A 15,588-nucleotide genomic window follows, 5' to 3' on the forward strand; every position below is an offset into this window, starting at 1 on the left:
CTCGGTACATTACCTCTAAAACTAGTGATATGGACTAGTTGGCCTTGCCTATTATGACACTTCTTCCTCTACAAGGCTACAAGAGGGATGGACAACAAAGAGTGGGCAGGTAACTTGGAGCCTGACCTTTGCTTACAAGGAACTGGATTTCCCAACTGAATAACTCTGTATGGCCCAGTTGAAAATCCTCAGCCAGATGCATAATTGATTGGAATTGAATACATGTAGAATCCTATCTACTACCCTCATTAAATCAATCATTGTAATGTGCGTGTCAAATAATTACGTTCCCCCAAATCCTGAAATAACCTAGCCTATTTGACGTTGTATGGTTGCAAAAGTCATCTCCCCCATAAAATACATTCCTCATATACTGTCCAAATAACCTTCCTTTTGTATAGATGAGGCCAGTATTCAGCTCACTTTTGTTTACTGACTAAACTTGAAACTCTTCTGCCTGACATTCAATGTCTGTATTCCTTTCCAGGCTATTCTCACATTAATATCCTCTAGGCACTCCCTGCATCATTGAAACTGAAATACTCAAGTGTGCCCTGCATTTTTTTACATACATATTTTGTAAATAAAGTAGGCTGGTGAAATACATAGTACTGGTAGTGGTTCTAGTAGTAGTGGTAGTAGTACTACTACTAGTGGTAGTTGTTTTCATTGCTGTAATAATAATAATAACACTTGCAGCTAACATTTATAGAGCACTTACTATGTTCCAGATACTTTGCTAAATGCTTAACAATTATCAACACCTTTGATACTCAGGACAATTGTGGGAGAGAAATGCTATGATTATCCCCATTTTACGGGGAAGGAAACCGAAGCAAACAGAGATGAAGTGACTTGCCCAGGGTTATACAGCCAGGCAGTGTCCAAGGCTGGATTTTAACTCAGGTCTTCCTGTCTCCAGATCCTACACTCTGTCCAAGGTACCACCTCACTGCCGTTGCATTGTGAGTAGTTATGTTAAAATCAGAGTAGGCTATGTGTATGTATTGATGTGTATGGCCAGAGACATGTAAGGAGTAGAAAATTGCTTCTAAACCATTGGTGGTGGATAATTGCACACAAGTATAGGATAAAGTCCCTAACTAATAATAAGAAACTTAAGATCCAGTGAGGAGCACAAGAGACGATCAACTAACGTTATTGAAAGAATACACAACATAAGAGGGCAATATAATTCAGTCTTAAATTGTGTGGATTGTGTGGTACAGACTGTAAGTACTAAAGAGGTCACAAGGATAGGGCATCAGAACTGTGATTTGAAGGATGGGTAGGATTCCAATCAGTGGAGCTGGAAGAGAAGAGAAGAGATATTCCAAGAACAGGGAATTTCTGGGGAATGTTGGGGAAAATTGGGAGTATTAGATTAAGCAAGAAGGGTATAGTAAGCTGAAATGATAGAGGGCTTTCAAAGCAGCTTCTTCATAGCACAGGAAGAGACTCTACAGCATTTGGAACCAGGGGTGGTCCTTCACATGTTTTTGTAAGGTAGAAAGCAGAGCTCATAGAAGGAGGGTATTTTGGTAAGTCCACTGAAAATAGGGGAGGTATCAATATTTTTTGGGTCAATGATAGATTTCAAGGTAAAACTCTGCAAGATGCTAGTAAAAAACAGAAATAATTCCATCCGAGCCAGACCCTCGCCAACACATATCCTTTTTCCTGAAAGAGACAAATGCAAGGTTTTAATATTCATACACTTCAACTCATCTAGACCACTTTTTCACACTTATAGGGAGCCCACTAACACTCAGCGGCATTAGATAAAACTCTGCACCCAATCTTTTCATCTCTGGTTTTAGACTCCTTTGAAGAGCTACTTGCTCCTGAACAGAGAGGAAAGACACCTCCAGGATCCTCTTTCTAAATTATTCTCCCTGAGCCAGAACAAATCCTGGGATATATATTCAGAGGAAAGGAGCATTGCCCAGGGAGAAAACAACCACTCATTTATAATCTGAAGGACTAAGTTCATGATCATTTAAAATCTAAAGGAATAAGTTCATGACCACCCAGAGTAACTACAATGCAGAAAGGTGACAGAAGAAGGATCAACGTTCCCTTTGGATCCGAGACATAACTATCACCACCATTACCTAATAACCAATAGGATCACCCAAGAATTGAAGGGGAAAGGACAAGCAGACCATCAACTATAATTCAGTACCAATAGATCCCCATTGAAATCTACATAACTAGGAAAGGAGGTTCCATACTTATGTGTCCTAGTCAGGAGTCAAATTTTTACAAAATCAAAAATGTAAGCTTAGACCTTCAGTGTCCTTAGCCATAATGGTACTTGAGTAATGGGCCTACAAAGATAACCCAGTCCTCTTCCTTGGACTGAAAAGATACAAGATTGTACCATGCTAACATAAAAGCCTGGAAGACTTTATCTGAGAAGTAGCTCCTGGTTGAGGGTGACTGGGAGCATAGTATTTAATATGGGGAGGTGGAGGAAGCTTTACTTGTAGGTCTGGATGCAGAACAGTGTGGCAGCTATCTCAGTCCTGACACTTATTTGGAATAAGCTCAGATAACTACCCCGAAATCCAACTGATTTAGTTGATGAACCCCAAGGAGAATTGGAAGAATGATGTATTCTGTCTCCACCTAGCTCCTAGGTGTTACAACTTGGAAGAACCAAAGAGTCACCTATTCTAACCCAATCATTAGGTATATGAGGTAACTGAAGCCCAGAGAAATAAAATAATCTGACCAAGGTCACACAGTTAATAAGTAGCAAAGCAGGATCAAAACACAGGTCCTCTGAGTTATCAATCCATCTTTGATGCACACCTTTAGATGAATGCCTTACCTGCTGAAAAAGGCATGAAATAGTCACTCTTTTTAAACTTGCCACTTTCATCCAGGAAGTGTCCTGGGTCAAACTTGTGTGGATTGGGGAACTCTTCTTCATCATAGAGAACAGAAGACAGTAATGGTATTACAGTGGTTTCCTGAAATGAGAAGATACACACAAATTATTAGAAAATAAGAACCCATGGAATGTTAGAGTTGAAAGACAACTTAGAACTATCATCTAGTCCAAACACCTCATTTTTCAGTATGGAAAGAGCCAATATTTTTTAAACTCCAGTGCTGATAGTAAATCAGAAAATCTGAAATAATATTGTGAGAAATGAAACTGAATTTTGATATCTTGAGGGGCAGAAAAGTACTGATGAGAAAAAGACCCAAGGAGGCAGATCGCAGATTCCTAAAAGTTAAGAAAATAACTTGACCATTACATCTATCAAAGAAGGAAAGGGCCACCTGGCTGGACAATAACCACACCAATAGTGGATAAATTCAAATATGTGCCAGATAATCTGAAGAGGGAGAAATGAATTCTGACCTGTGTCAGGATGTTGAAGAATAAAAGAATGTCACAAAGAATAATAAGTATAAACAAATCAGTAGCTCTTCTTAAAGATGAAGAAACCACAGGTTTTAAGGAAGAAGCACTTGCTCCTGTTCTAAAGCATGGTAAAGGAGCTTCACAGGTGTTATCCGGTAAGACATTGAGAAAGAAGGCAAGAACAGTGACTGGTGACTCCTTGTGGAAAGATACTGAACTAGTTGTTTGCTGACAATGATAAAAATAGATAGTACTGCCATATTCTCAGACTACATAACAAACACATAACAGAGAACCTCCCAAAACTTGGTAAGAAGGATGACTACTACTTGCCTCTAGTGATTCACATGAGCAAAAATACTACTTCCATAAGGGACCAGGGAAGCATTTCCAAAGGTTTTGACATTTAGGACAAAAAAACACTAAAGACCTTAGTAGTAAAGATAGTGTATTCATTATGGAAGTACTGAAAGCGAAAGATTCAGAAAGGAAAGGCAGACTTCAGAAATGGGTATCTTGTAAGAGGGCATTTGAGAATGGGATTTGGATTTCTGGACCACATTTTAATTAAAATTTAGGAATGACAGACTCCTAGCCAGAAATGGAATGACTTACCTAACAAAGGCTGAAAAGATTATTCTTTTTATTTCTCACAAATATAGTCAAAATGGGTTTTTAAATACTTAAAGTATGGCTGATAAAAGAAAATGGATTGGAGATTTTAAGACAAGGAAGCAAATTTGACCTCAAAGTTATAACTAGGACCTGTTAGTAGGAAATCCTTAACAAGACTGAAGTTGTCGAAAGAGCATATCTTATTCAAAACAAATAGGATTGGAAAGAGAGTGGCGTAGTAGAAATCAAGAAGGTATAGGAAGAAGAGGAAAGAAGAATTATGAGAAGCATCTAGGTAAAGAGAAGTGGAGGCAACATCAAGGGTGACATTGTGATAACAGTTTATTCTACATGCCACTTGGACAGAGAGAAGAAATGGACAAGGAATGCAGAAAACAGATTATAAGCCCTGGGTGTTAGACGCAGTAGAGCAGTGATGAAACATTTCAATTATTCATTCCTTTCTTTAAGTTTCCTTTCTTTTCCCTGACTTTTCTTAGTAATTTTGTCCTGCAAAGGTAGCCGAACCAAAGAAGGAAATTCTTTTTTTGATTCAATCCTCACCATCTGAGAGGAACTTGGACAACAACAATGTGAATAGAGATCTGTAGAACCCCTGTGGCACAACATTATTCCTCTGAAGGGATCATGCTGTGTTGCAGGGGATGCTATCACACTTGACACTCTTTTGGTGCACACTATGGATGGTAATGATGGGAATATTGTGGAAAGTAACAAGTCCATCTTAGAGTGCATAACAGAGGGAATAAGTCATCCAATGTATAGAGAATAGGACTTGGAGTCAGGAAGACCTGATCTGACCTCGAATAGGCACTAGTTGTGTGACCCTGGTCAAATCACTTAATCTATCTCAGACTCAGTTTCCTCATCTGTAAAATGACAATAACAATAGTGCCTACATTTCAGGGTTGTTTGGAGGACAAGAAGAGATAATATTTGTAAAATGCTTCACAAACCTTAACACTAGTTATTATTATTATCACCAAGAAAGACAAGAGTTGGTTTCTGAACACACAAAGAAAGATACTTCTGATAATGCAAGAAAAAGGACGATTCTCTAAAGGTAACAATGTGGATAAGGTAGTCAGGTGGTGCAGTGGGGAGATTGCAAGACCTGAAAACAGAAAGACCTTAGTACAACTCCTCACTCAGACACTTGCTAGCTGCATGACCCTAGGGAAGCCAGGTGGTCTCTCTGAGTTTACGCACCTGTAAAATGGGGATAATAATGGCGTAAACTCCTACAGAGATGTTGTAAAGATTAAATGAGATAATCTATGTAAAGCAAACCTCAAAGTCCTTTATAAACAATAGCTAGTGTTATTACAGGGAACTCACCACACAACTTAGATTTTTCAAAGACAAGGATGAGTAAAAGAAGCACATCACAGTTCCATAAGAATGACAGAAGTGGTGAAGCCCAGAATGAACAGAGGCTGGTGAGGCTAACCAAGAGGAACAAGAAGGGATTTGTAAAAACTATATTGTGGAAAAGAGGAGGATTAAAGAAAGGACAATTCCACACCCGAGAGGGTTATAGGATGGGGATGACAAATGAGAAGATACAAAACTTATCAATTTTTCTTTTGATTCTGTTTTTTTTTTTGTCAGACCAAGGGAATGATTTTTGAACTGAAAGGATAGAATAAATAAATCAAGATGGCTTATAGGGATTTAATACCCAGAGAAGTAAGGAGAAAATGAGAGAGCACCTATGCACCTGCGCAAGAAAAATAAAGTGAAAAAACTGCGCTTCACAGTCTAGAATATTTTTCTAAAGAGATAATTAATCTAAATAAGGAAGGAATAAGGAAGTGACTCTAGATAAGGAAGTGGTGATCACAAAGGTCTAGAGAGGCATCAACACTATTTCTTTTTTTGCAGGTATTAAAAGAATGTTAGATCAGGAGAATGCTGTACGTACAGTTTGCTGAGATTTTAGCAAAGAATTTGATAAAGATTTTTATGTTCTCAAAAAGATGAAAATATACAAGTTATACTATTGTATAATTAAGTGGATTTAAACTTAGATTGACTGACTACATACAAGAGATAATGACTGAATGCTCAATGGCAGCTTGGAAGTAAACACTGTTGTACGATGATCTCACCAGATCACAAATGAGGACTGTATTCACTCTCAGAGTCATATTTTAGGAGGACATTGAAGAGCTGGAGGTCACTCAAAGAAGGGCAACAAGATGGTAAGAATGACGAGTCAGTGCCATTTGAGGATGGGTTGAAGGAAATGGGGATATTTAGAAGACATAATAGAACAGGAGACGTACTAGCTGATTTCAAGTGTTTTATGGACTGTTACTAGAAAGAGAGAGTAACTTTGTTCTGTTTTGCTCCAGAGAACAAAACCAAGAGCAATAAAGTTACAAAACTGCAAACTTAGGCCAAAGGCAAGAAAGGAAACGTACTTCAAATAAGTTTCAGGGCTGATCAGAATCATATGCTACAGCATTCCATTAAGTGGCCCCCCTTGATGGACAGTCTTTAAACAAAGATTGGATGACCAGAGTGTGAACATACTGAAGATGGAATTCTTTTTCAGATTGGGGATGGACATATGACCACTGAAATCACTTCAAATTCTGAACTATTGTGACCACTTCTCAGGGATGTAGTTTGACCTGAGGTTCCTTCTAACTCTAAGATTCTGCAATTCAATGGAAGAGTGTGCAAAATCTTGTGCTAAAATGAAAAATACTTCTGACCTTCGGGATAAGATATTGTCTAAATTGGACATCTTCTGACACTGCATGGGGCAGGCTGGTGGGAACCAGGTCAATGTAGCGCTGGATCTCATGTATCACAGCATTGGTGTAAGGCATCTTGTTTCTGTCCTCCATGCAGGGACTTCAATTTCGGCCAATCACACGATCAATCTCTTCATGCATTTTTCCTGTCAATACGTGAATGAAAATTGATCTGAAAAGTATAGACAAAAAATACCTTCTCTTATATTTTCTCTGAATTTGCACCAAGAGCTACACTGGAAAATAATGGATTTGACTCTCACATTCTCATAGATGCATAGATATTGATAGATAGATGAAAATTCCATTTTAGTCTAAACCAGAGAATCCGTTCAGGTACCTATGTGCCATGTCCTCAGGACAGGCTCAAGTCATCCTTAAAAAAAGAGGACAAGCAGCACTTCATTGAGGAAGTGAGGAAGGATCTCAGTCTGGACCTGTTCCAGAACTCAGTGTGACCAATCATAGGCCCAAGGCACTGTCCTACCCCGTTCTATGAGTGACAAGAATCTAGGTGCATCAGCTCCTCCTGTGGTCAGGCAGGATCAATGAGAAATCAGGAAACACTGCCTCTCAATCACTCAGTTCCTCCCAGTTCTATCACCGGTTATAATCTCTACCCCTATCACTATCTCCATGCCTGTCTGTAATAATAACACACAATTACATACCACTTAATGAAGCAGGGGGCAGCTAGTACTGGAGGAGGAGGAATAAGTAAACTTGAACCTATAATGACTTCAATATATGAAAATGACAACAGAAAATTTTCCAAGCAAAGTCTTAAAAGAACAAGAACCTCTTTCATGTTGACTAAGTTATGGCTTTTTATTATTGCCTATATTTGCCTGAAATCCTACCTGTTATCTCAGGGTGTTTCAGGAGAAGCAGGAGTCCATATCTCAGGGTGGTGCTTGTTGTCTCTGTTCCTGCACCAAATAGATCAACAGCAGTACGGAGCAAGTTGTCAATGGGAAATTCAGAATGCGGTTGTTGCTTTTCCTAGGAATAATTTGGGATAATTAATTGAAAAGTAATGGGCACAGCAGGGGATAATGGAAAGTGTGATGGATATGAAGGCAAAAGACCTTGGTTTGAATCCCAGTTCACATTTAAAAAAGTAACTGGGGATGGAAGAAATCAGGGTTAAGTGACTGGGCCAAGGTCACACAGCTAGTAAGTGTCTGAGGCCAGATTTGAACCCAGATGCTCCTAAAGTCACAGTGCTCTATTCACTGTGTCACCTAACTGCCCCCACCCCCAGCCACCTCTGATCTTGATATTGGGCAAGTCATTTAATCATTTTATATTTTAGTTTCCTCATCTTTAAAATGAGGGGGTTGGATTCAATGACCTCCAAGATCCCTTTCAGTTTCAAATCTATGATCCTATAAATAAAGTTTGAGCAACACAATCTAAAATGGAAGAAAAAGCTGGCAGTTATCAAGGCAGTTTGGCCTTTGTCTATGTGACAAAGGGGACAAAGAGAGACAGACAGACAGACACACACACACACACACACACACAGAGAGAAAGAGACAACACCTGCCTTTTCACAGGCACAAGGAATTTCCAGGTTAAAATAAAATGCTCTCTGTCAATTCAAGTCTGCCCTTTATATGAAAAAATTAAAGTCTCAAGAGAGTTGCCTAGCCCTAGGGCACTCTAAGGTTAAGTGACCTGTCCAGGATCACATAGACATTTTGTGTCAGAGAGGGGACTTAAACTCAGTTTTGCCTGGCTCTGAGGCCAGCCCTTTCTCTCCTATATCAGTAGTGTCAAATTCTCAACCCTCAGGCCACAAGAAACCAGCAAAACTGTGTGGGAAACAAACCAGATTAAAATGTAATTTGGAAATATTTAGCAAAATAAGTACACAAAACAACATCAATGATCTTAATTTGTGGGTTTTCTATGTCAATATGATGTCCACTAGGATCCATTTCTATTCATGTTTGAAACAACTATATTGTATCAGGCTATCTTTCAAGATATCTATACCTTTATATTATATACCAATAATATCTGTGGATATATACAAGCAGCTAGGTGGGGCAGTGGATTGAGTGTTGGACCTTGAGTCAGGAAGACTCAATATTCCTAGGGTGAAATTTGGCTTCAGAAATTTACTGGCTGTGTGGCCCTGAACAAGTTATATAACCCTATTTGCCACAGTTTCCTCATCTGTAAAATGAGCTGGAGAAGGAAATGGAAAATCACTCCAGTATCATTGTCAAGAAAACACAAAATGGAATCATGAGAGTTGGACATGACAGAAATGACAAAACAAATGCACAAGGACTATAGAAACATAAGCCATTGTATTTTCCTCCTGATTTATGAAGCTAATAATTCCTGTTATGAATTTAGAGATATATGAGACAAATTCTATATAAGTTTAGCGAGGTAAACAGGATTTATTAGTTTAGCAAATGAGGAAGGAAAAAAATTATCAACTTACATAAACATAACAATTTATACAAAAGGGATCCATGTACATTTTCCCATTTTGTGCTCATCAAAATACTGTGATGGAGGTAGTGCATTATTATTATCATTTTACTAATGAGAAAATTGAGATGCTAAAGGCGTTGCCCCTGACCATGTGGTGTTGGTATTGAGGAAAAGTCACCACTGAGGTCAGAAATTGAATATATAACACACACCCTATGGAATAAAGGTAAGAAAGGTAAAAACATAGGACTACCAGGCAGGTGCTGGAGAACATAATTCAAGTTCAAGTCCACCAAGGCCTACTCCCACTGTGGATGATGAGGGGGAAAGAACATATGGCATTCTTGAGATATAAACTGATCTGAGAGCATTACGAGGCTATGTTAATTATCCTAAAAATCTCTTGCTCTAGTCTACATATTTGCCCTCTCCCACATTCCCTCATCTACTAATGGGTCGGGAATCTATTGAAGAATACACCCTTATGTAGATAGCCTAGGGAAAGAGGGATTTCCTTATCAGTTATGTTGCTATATTGCTAAATTAAATGCATTATACTTTGAATTAATGTGTCTTCTGGCTGGTATGGCAAGAAAAGCATAAGTGGTGACCTAAGAGTACATTTCATCCCTTTAAGTGGGTCATTGACCCATTTCAGGATGTCCATCAGCATATCTTTTACCTTTTACCACATTTCTGGTATTTTCAAAGTATCATTTACTCCATGAGGATTACATTAGAGTTTTGTTTGTTTTAGTTTACATTCTAATTTCAGAGATTTTTTTTCTTTATGTAAGTTTTCAATGATTTCCTTCCCTTTTGCTTTCCTTTGTTGTTTGTGAAGGGGATGGAAAGTGAGGAACCTCTAACTCCACCATCTTGACTGTAAAACCAACCGTCCTCCCCACGAATACCTACCATAGCAACCCCTCCACTCCAATCAGGCAGCTCAGACTGAAGTTCCCTATACCCTCCTTTCTTTCCAGAGTCCTGAAATGTCCTGCCCAGTCCTCACTGCCTAGCTCTAGGACCTTCTTCAAGACCCAGAACAAAACCTAACTCTTCTAGAAGGAAGTTTTATATTATCCCCTCCCCAAATATTATATTTCTTGCTAATGCCAAATTCCTTCATCAATTAAGTCTTCAATTTATAATCTATTTGGTCTTTCCCTACACATTCCTGATAAATATTCTCTTGTCTTTACATGTGCTTCCTTCTTTCTGTTGGCTTAGGAATTCCATTAGGGCTAGGACCATGTCTTCTAATTCTCCAATCTGCCCTGTATAGTGCTCTGAGCACATTACAATTAATATGGTTATTTACTGTTATTCATTTGTGAAAATGTCAGCCTCTGAATACACAAGCCATTTCACGTACAAGAACGGAGATTCCAAAAAACTGCTCACACTGTACCTGCATTGATCAGGAAACAGTCAATGAAGTCCCGAGGATTACTGGGGTCCAGTGTCCTTTGGTGTTCCTTCACTTCTTCCAAAATAAATTTATGTAGTGAATGAGTATTTTTAATTGCTTTGTGATGAGATCCAGGGAGATAATATACTAGAGAAGGAAAAGAATTGTAGACCTAAAAAGAAGAGTTTGATATCATGCTTTATTAGAAAGAGAAAATAATTTTCTACTCTAACATTTGGATAATGTTCAGAAGAGGGCTGAGTAAGTATAGGAAAATGGCCTTTGTAAAATAGTGACTTTTCTCATCATTTTCTATACAAACTCCCTAAACATAATTAAGTATTCTGTTCCTTGGTTGCCTGAGCCTACCTTGGCCTTCATTCTCAATTCTTACTTCCTACAGAAAAGTTGCCATCCTTTCTCATTATGAGGTCTTCTAGGAGCTCTGCCTACCTCCTTCCATTGGTACAGCTAGCTCATCTGCTGAACTGATTCAGACCCAGATGCTCAAGGGAAAAGTCAGCTTCTCTAAAGTAACATGAATTTTAACATTCAGTCTCTGTGAGCAGTGGGTGAACTACCCCAAGGAGGGGCCTTGTAATGTCCCTCCAATCAGACCATATCAGGGTGACCTTCTCCATCTTTAGTGCTTGTCAATAAAGAAGAAAATGTGAACACATCCCAGTGTGACACTTTTGTACCTGCCAATGGAATGCATGATGAACTCTAGACTAACTCCTTGCAGTAGTTTCTTTGAAGTAAAGAAAAAAATATTCTGAGCTCCAAAAGGAGAGAACATTGCTCTCACCTGAAACCACGGGGAACTTACGATCTTAATATTTTCATTTAACATCTTCATTAAAAATAGAAATTTCTGGTCTCTATATTCAAAATGTTTCTGGAAAACGATAGAGCAGATTACATTGCAGGGAGCACACCCAAGGATGAACGTAGGGTCACATGGCAATCCTAAAGGAGAGAGAGAGAGAGAGAGAGAGATAAAGACTTTAATGCTGCCATTGTGATCAAAAGGAAAGCTTGCCTTTAGGTAGGACCTGACTTCTACTTTCCCCTCTAGCTTACATTGTAGCCGACAGTTATTTGATGCAGTCAGGTTGAACACAAAGCAGCCTTTATGAAGCATCTGATTTGATCCACACAAGTATACTAAGGGCAAATAGCATAATTTCCATTTTATAGATGAGGTTGCTGAGGCTCAAGACCATTAGCTAATTTATGCCACAACTAGGAAGGCACAAGAAGTGGAATTCAACCCAAATTCTCTCCCGGCCCCAGATACACTGCTCTTCCTACCATACTGTATCACTTCCCTTTTCTTAATTGCTATTCATCACCTCACCATAACCAGCTTTTGCTTTCAGACTTCTTCATGTCTGTTTTAAATTATATTTCATTTTATTTCAATCAGTAATCCCATAATGAGGGTTGCAAGCACTGGACTTGAAGCCTTGCTATGCCAAATGCTCTTAGGTTCAGAGTCCTGAGCTGTCAAAGGAGTGATGATGTCAAGGTGGCAATGGTAGGTTGCCATGACTGGTATATGTCCTGTGTTGGGAGGTCTGGGGATCTCCACCGGTTTGGGGTGCCCAGGTTTGTCCCAGCCTGTCTCCCACATGGGTTTCCCAGGCGGCTGCTTCCGCTTTGGTGCTGTCTGGAGCAGCTCTGCATGCCGAGCGCTCTCCCAGTCTACAGACTTGTCCCTTCGGCTTTTCAGACTCTCCTGGCTTGGAAATTTGCCTTACTCAGACTGCTCGCGGTCTAACTCTCAAATCTGCTCAGACTCGCTTTTTTATAGGAATCTGACAGAACTTGTGAGAGAGCTCCGGTAAGACGCTGTTTTCACACTGCGATCTTGGCTCCACCCCAGGAGTAACATCTGACAGTACCCTATTACTACCGAATTACTGCCACCAAAAACACACAGACACAGACACACCCACAGAGACACACCCACATAAAGACACACAGACACAAACACACACATAGACACAAACACACACACACGCGCGCGCACACATACACACACACACACTATACATAGACTTTGTCTTTTATGGTTTAAAAGTAGTTATTCCATTGAATTTATGGCATTAGCATCTCTATTCATGCCCTCCTCCAGGGCCCTGTGGCCCCTCTAAGTTTCAGATTTCATAGAAGGAAGACAAACCCTCCACTAGATACCTCAGATAAGGGAGGAGGAGGAAGCCTGAAGGGAAAGAGCTTCCAAGAGAACTTGCTGAGTCAGCTCACTGCCTTCCTAGCAATGTTCTCAGCTCTGCTTCCCTTCCTTCAACTAGTCACCAAAATATCAAGAAAATCCCTGGATTCCTAAAAATGATCCTAAAGCAATGCCTTCTCCCCCTAGAACTGTTGACCAGAGGTAACAGAACTGGTGCAGCTACGTTCTTGTGAGCTCTGCTCCATCTGAAAAGGATAAAAACACAGAAAGTCATCCCCCAAATGCTCCTCGCCACAAGATTAGCATGAACTCATTAGCAGAGCTGTACTTCCTCCCATCTCTTCTCTCTTCAGCTGTCGTCCTTCAGGGCTTCTAGGAATGAGCACATGGTTATGGGCATATTCCAGGATGGACCCAAAGTGCAAACATGGTGGTTTCAGACTAAAGTAACTTCTTGGACCAACCTCAGTCTGCAGAAGTTAACAGGGACAGAATGGATTTTTCTAAGGTCAGTGGTAACAAAGTAAAAACACACCAACCTTTCGTTTTTTTTAACTCCTCCACAAGGTACCCGGCCTCTTCTTGGACACGCTCTTCAATGCTCTTCTTCCCCATCCCAAAATTCCTCAGGGTCATGAGGGAGAAGCACCGGATTTGTTTCCATGCCTCTCCATTGCTCACAATAATGCCTATGAAGGGGAGCAGAAAGAAGAAAAGCCTGAGACTCCAAAGTTCCTTATAATCCATGTAAAAAAAGTCTATTCCCAGGGCCTTTGGCCCACACCCCTTCTCCTAGCAGAATAGAATGAAATAGCACAGGTGTCAGTTTGCTTTTTCCTCTATCAATACCCTCTCCTGCCCCATCCCACACATCATTCTCTCTTCCCCATGGTCAGAAACATCAGGTGGCCCTACACCCACATCCTCCTCCTGGAAATGTAGTGGCTACAAAGAGGCAGGCCAGGATAAAGACCTATTTTGGAGACCCTGAATGTTTGTAGGGTTAGTTAGTTTGTATCTCTGTATCTTTTGACCCAAAGAACCTAAAGGATTACAATGCCTTGAAGTGCTAGTCTCCCTACTTCACACAGGGACCAAAGAGTGAGAGTCTCTCCTTCTTGTCTTTGTATGGCTTACTAGGTGGTGGATTGGATGGAGAATAGGGCCTGGAGTAAGGAAGACTCATCTTCATGAGTTCAAATCCAACCTCAGACACTTAGTATTTACATGACCCTGAACAAGTCAATTAACCCTGTCTGCCTCACTTCTTCATCTGTGAAATGATCTGGAGAAGGGAATGGCAAACTGTTCTAGTATCTTTGCCAAGAAGACCCCAAATGAGGTCACAAAGAGTTAGACAGGACTGAAATGGCTGAGTGACAAGAGGTACTCTCAATAAGAATGGAAAGTTACCTAAGCTCACTAGCAATCCTTACATTAGATGGCTTTTCTGAGCTTCCTTTTTTTCCTAAGGATAGGTACTATGTAGGAATGTTGTTTGTGGGGAAAGGATTGTTGAGTCAGAAGAAAATACAATAACACAAAGACTGGTAGTTAATTTGAGCAATGGTAAAGATGTACACATACAGTTATGGTACATGTATGATAAATACCTACTGACATTAAAATGTCATGTCCTTCCTTCCCTGAATACATCACACCTTCCTAACTCCAGATATCACCTTTGAGGACTTCACCGAATTACCCTTAAATCACAAACTATATTTGCTGGCAATCTTGTTTTCAAAGTACCTTTATCAGGATCAAACTCTTCACCCTCTGTTTCAAGATCCTGCTTAAAGAAAACCTCAGACAAGAAAGTGATTCATATTCCTTGGAATGGACTTTAATTCACGTTGGTTTCATTAAATACCTCCCTGAAAAAGTAGAAGCTAACACAGTGAGACCTCCTAGGATCTGTGGCAAAGTTGAGATCCCCAACAAAGGGCTTCTGCTCTCTGCTCATTCTGCTAATCAATATACATTCACTGACACATACTCCTAATTTCATAGAACAAAAAACACTGGACCTTAAGTAACTCCTACTCTGCCTCAGAATACCTTCAAAAAAAAGAAAGAAAACCAAGAACGTTTCAGCGTAGGTGAAGATGTAAAAAAAGGGGTTTAGAAAAAATTTTTCAGGAAATTTTAACTTCTGCCATTGTTCTGTATCTGATTTACCTGAATCATACACTGATACAGGCAAGGGATCTTAGAAATTGTCCAGTCCTCTCCTCTCATTTTATATATAAAAAATTGGAGAAAGATTAAGTGACTCACCTGAAGCAAGGAATAGTTAAATATCACACTAAGCCTAGGACTCAGGAATTCTAACCAAAATCCTGGATTCTTGCCACATCAGATGATGAAATGAAAGGAAAATAACAGGAAAAACACTACCCTTCACACTCCCATTTCTTTACTTCTTATAGACATCTCAAATTCATCACATTCACAGTTGAATTTACTATCTTCCTCACCCAAAACTCCCCTTCTTTTGTGCTGTATTCCTGTTGAGGGAACCACCACCCTTCCAATCATTCAGGTTAGCAATCTCATTGGGTCCTTGATTCCTAATTCTTCCCTTACCCTCACATCTAATTAGTTGTCTAAGCTTTCCTATCTCTGCAACAGCGTTCTTTCATTTTTTTTTAGGTGAGGCAACTGGGGTGAAGTGAGTTGCCCAGGGTCACACAGCTAGGAAGTGGCAAGTGTCTGAAGCCAGAATTGAACTAAGGTT

General features: G+C 39.7%; 1 pseudogene; it reads right to left on the reverse strand.

Moving 5' to 3' along the window:
* Positions 1 to 1,468: 1,468 nt before the first annotated feature.
* LOC118828303 overlaps positions 1,469 to 15,588 on the reverse strand; it is a 29,375-nt pseudogene continuing 15,255 nt past the window's right edge.

This window comes from Trichosurus vulpecula, chromosome 8 (assembly GCF_011100635.1).
Source record: "Trichosurus vulpecula isolate mTriVul1 chromosome 8, mTriVul1.pri, whole genome shotgun sequence".
Taxonomy (NCBI): Eukaryota; Metazoa; Chordata; class Mammalia; order Diprotodontia; family Phalangeridae; genus Trichosurus; species Trichosurus vulpecula.